The sequence below is a fragment of the Otolemur garnettii genome, unplaced genomic scaffold (assembly GCF_000181295.1).
Source record: "Otolemur garnettii isolate 467f Iridium unplaced genomic scaffold, OtoGar3 scaffold00628, whole genome shotgun sequence".
NCBI lineage: Eukaryota > Metazoa > Chordata > Mammalia > Primates > Galagidae > Otolemur > Otolemur garnettii.
In genome coordinates this window covers 11,682-16,133 of record NW_003853023.1, presented here as the reverse complement: position 1 = coordinate 16,133, position 4,452 = coordinate 11,682, and the positions used below count along the sequence as shown (strand labels likewise).

The 4,452-nt window shown below is 46.4% G+C and overlaps 1 pseudogene across 1 annotated transcript; it reads right to left on the bottom strand.

The window, feature by feature from the left end:
• Nucleotides 1-7: 7 nt before the first annotated feature.
• On the bottom strand, nucleotides 8-4,240 carry LOC100941121 (annotated as a pseudogene). The gene has a single exon (XR_001161876.1). The product of XR_001161876.1 is annotated as a mediator of RNA polymerase II transcription subunit 14 pseudogene (transcript).
• Nucleotides 4,241-4,452: the final 212 nt, after the last annotated feature.

The following is a 4,452-nucleotide window of genomic DNA, read 5'->3' as shown; positions in this document are numbered from 1 at the left end:
ATAATGTCTATGGATGCCCAAAAGGAGACAGTATAAGATTAGCCATTAAATAGTGAACAGCTGCAAATATTGTGCATTCACCTTGCCGTGGTGGATTCATCTCTGCAAATCTCTTCAGAATGTTGCCGACCATCATGCGAGCAGCAACACAAGAGTACTGCTGTCTGGGAATGTCTGCCTGCTGGGTTGTACCTGAAGCCATGTCATAAATGATTGGAACTATAACACTAAGAGGTTCTTGGGAAGGGACCGCTGTTTTCTGAGTAAGCTGAAGAAAAAATAGCATTTTGGATATCAGCACTACAGCAGGCATTCCAGGAGGTGCAATCGGTGGTGCGCTCGGAGGGATCGTCAGGCAGAACTGAACATTCCACTTTAGCTGTGTTGCCTGATCAGGGAAAAGCTCCAGCTTCATAATGTGCACACAGTCCCTGAGGATGTGTGTAGGAGCTCCTAAAAGCTTGGTGAAGGCTATTAATGTATTAGCTTTAAATGGTGGTCCTACAACCTTTGTTTCAAAGAATTTCTCTAAAACTTGAAGTTCCTCAGGTTTCCACTGTCCTGCGTTTTCAGGTGTCACTTTTAGCTGAAGTGTCTGGTTGGTTTTGGGACTCAGGGCTACTCTGCATTTCAGTGCATTAGTTTTAAACATTATTACTCCAGGTTCATTGGAATTTATCAGCTGCAGCATTTCTTGTTCAATAATTCTTTGAAGGTGTCTTCTCATGATGACTGATCCAAGAAATCTCTCAAGTGGAGAACACAGGTAACTGCCTGCCAAGCCAGGCATAAGGCCCGGCATTGGTGAGGGCAGCAGTAAAATGTTCAAGGCACTGTGAGTCAGGATAGTAGGTGAGGATGCTGCCCAAGAGCGCTGAGGTAGTTTACGGGGTGGAGGCATGTTTGTTGGCATTGTTTGGGAACTTGTTCCAGCTTGAGGGGAATGAGAAGTGTCTGGAACAGGAGAATGTAGTGATGGATTGGCTGGTGACATTCCTGGCATGAATGTTGTTGGTGAGAGGCCAGATACTTGAGGTGACCCTGGCCAGTTCCCTGCTTGTCCACTTGGTGACACCATATTATACGGTGAACTAGGGTCAAGAGTTCCTGGAGACTGTGCATGCATCATAGAGGGAGACTGATTAATGGTGCTGTGGTAAGATGGAGGGGGTGAAGTAATAGGATAAGTGCCCGATGTTCCTGGCTGCTTTGAAAATGGCTGTTGCTGGGTTGGAGGCTGGAGTTGTGATATTAAAGAATCCATCATATCTCCTCCTATAGGAGAAGGGGGATTATCATCCTCGGTTATAGACCTTCTTTGAGCACCCTGATTGCTGTCAACAAACATATTCAGGAATGTCTTTAGTCCTGGTGCAGGATAAAAACCTTCAACTAATTTGCTGTTATCGAAAAGACTATAGGCACCATCTCGTATTGCCACAACACCACCACTCTGGCAGTATATATCAATGCAGTACGTGTTCCTAAAGGCCAGTCTGATGTGGGTGGATGACTGTGGCAGAATGGAGAAGCATTGGTAGGCAGTGTTGGTTCTCTGGGTCAAGCCCAGCATCGGCACAGTGCGGAGTTTGTTGAAGGCATTCAATGGAGCCTGAGTATCAAACAGTACCTGTAATAACTGAACTACATTTGGTGTTTTGTTGAACATTTCTTGAAGTTGATGAAGAATGGTATTGTGACTATTACTGCAACCTGAGTTTGGGCCAACAGTTCCCAAGGAAATGTGAAATTTCTGATGGATGGAATTCCATTGGATACTAATTGAACTTCCCTTGGTAGTTCCATAACACAAAATAAGTTTTTGGTAATTATACACACGAACTTCGGAGAAAATATTTAGATGAGCAGGTAGGTCTGGTAGAGAATGTGCATATTCCAAAACACACTCATATAATCGTGCAATACTACTCCAGTCATTAAGGAACGTTTCAACTATTTTTCTACCACCAACAGGTTCAGACAACACATTTTCATATGTAAGGTAAACATGCCTGAACGGTCCTTGCTCCCTAGTAGAAGTGCCAATAAGGGGACAGTCTGCAAACACTAACTCTGCCACCCATGTGCGGTTATTTCTACCTTGTAATCGGAAAGTGCAATCAAGAAGAGAGCGGTCCAGAGCCTTTTGTGTTTCTTCACTTATACCCTGACAAGGAGGAATTTTTAATAAGGGAAGTGCATGGCTGAAGCCATTACCTTCCACTTGCACTCCTTGATGTGGAATATCCAGATTGGACAACTCCAATTGAAGTCTGACAAATGGCATATTTGTGTCACATATAGCAACAAAGTGAGCTAGAACTTTATTGAAGGCACACATTTCTCCCGATCGTTTGGTTTTCTTGGATTCTACTGGACATGGATCATCAGATAACTTGTGCTTGGTACTGGTTCTGGTCTGTTTCCCAGATTTTGTATGAAAAATCAAGTCTTGGACGTCTTCCTTGAACTGCTGCTGCAGCAGTGCCATGATAGGGCTGTCTTCTTGATCTGTTGCATTCACAGATAGGAAGTAGTACTTGTATGACAGCTGCGTGGGGTTACTGGGAACCTCCAACATCTCCACAACAATGTAATATTGAGGAAGGCGGGTAAGTTTAATAAACAGCTTATTCTCAGAAAGGTTTCCAATAGGATGTATTGAGTAATTAGAAAGCTGCAATGTTTCACTGCTTGTTGTAGGCAGATGCTTTATAGATTGTTTGCATCGTTGCTGTCCAAGCCAAAATTTAAGGTGCTGAATCCAGGGAATGATCCGTTTCATATCATCATTCACAGACTTCTCCATGTCGTCCAGAGTGTTTTGGTCAAGTCCGTAAAGCATCAGTTGGAACATTCCAGAATGCAAATCTACAAAAATGTGCAGACACTCTGAACTGCCGCAGGGCTCCAAGATGGGAACAACCAGGGCTGGAAGTGCAGTCTCTATGGAAGAGTTTTCATTGGCATTGAAGCCTCTAAGAATGGCCTTCAGTTCCTGGAGCTTCTGATGAGCTCTTGCATGGACACTATCAATCAGGAGTTTTTCTATTGATAAGTGGTCAATCTTCATGGCTCTTTCTACTGATTGGGAATCTAAAGCTGGCAAAGGAGGATCATGAAAAATCTGTAAAGGTGTAGAGACATCATTCTCATCAATTTTAATTGTAACTCTATGAACAGATGCGGTGCCTGTTTTTCTCCCAAGAACCTGTTGATTCCAAACGGAGAGGGAGAGGCACTTTCCAGCATGATACCTTTCCACCTGCACAAGGTCTCCCCACCGCTCCTGGATTAACATTAGAGTCTGGGAATGTAATACTTCTAACTGAAGTGATAAGCAGAAAGAATGGAGGCAGTTGTACATGTCCTGAAGTGGTTTCTCATCAGCAAAAAGCCTGGACTGCACCAGCTGATGGATAAAGTTGATTTGCATACTATGAACCAAAGCTCGCCCATCTCCTGTTTCCTTATCCTCAACTAGAACTTCTAGCTTGAGAAGGTGCCATGGAACATCAGGGTCATCTCCCATTACAGTCAAGGTGGCTTCAAATTCTCCTTCAACTCGAAACTTCACTCGGCCATTTGCAACCGTAAGATTTGCTAACTGAGGAGGAAGATCTGTGGTTACAAGCCGATGTCTAAGAATCTGATTCAGCTGATGAAGTGTGGCTTGTTTTTCAATTTTCGTGACTGGGTCTGGAGGAATAATTTTATCCCTTATACAGGCTGGCAGCCGTGGGTAAGACCCAGTAGTCAGTACATCAATAGCATATGGAATGGCAAAACTAGGCAGGCGTGCATGGACTAGAGCGTCTCTAGCTAATGAGGCCAGGCGATCAGCAGCGTCCACAAACAGGAGGGCTTGCTGATCTAAAAAGCTTGAGATCATCGCACATTTTTCCACTTTGCCGACATCTTTAGCCCATTTTACTAAAGCTAACAATCGAACGAAGAGTTGGTGTGTCCGGCTAGCAAACTGCACTATTTCCATTTTCCTTTCCACATCAGATTTCCTTGGAAGTAGGTCAGCCAACACCATGAGCTCAGAGTAGGCCCGGTGCAGCAGAAATTCAATGAGGGTGCTCAGCCGGTAGCCAGGGCTAGCTGCAGTTGCAGCTGCCGCCGCCAGGGCGGCTCCCGGAGGAGGAGGAGCCGGGGCTGACGCCGGGCCTCCGCGAACCGCGCCGCCGGCTCCGGGCTGGACCAGCTGGTGGTTCTCCAGCTCCACTGGGGCCATGGCGGTGTAGGGCCGGCCTTGGCTCAACGGCACAAGATGCGACCCTCTAGCCTCCCGGGCGCCCGGTCACCGCGCCAAACCGGTCGCGGCAGAGTCCCCACCACCTACCGCCAGACAGCCTCTGAACAGGAAGCCGTGCGCCTACCGCGGAAGTCCGTCTGCAAGTGGCGACGAGCCCGCTGGCCCCAGGAACTGGAGCGAAGAGCCGCGGG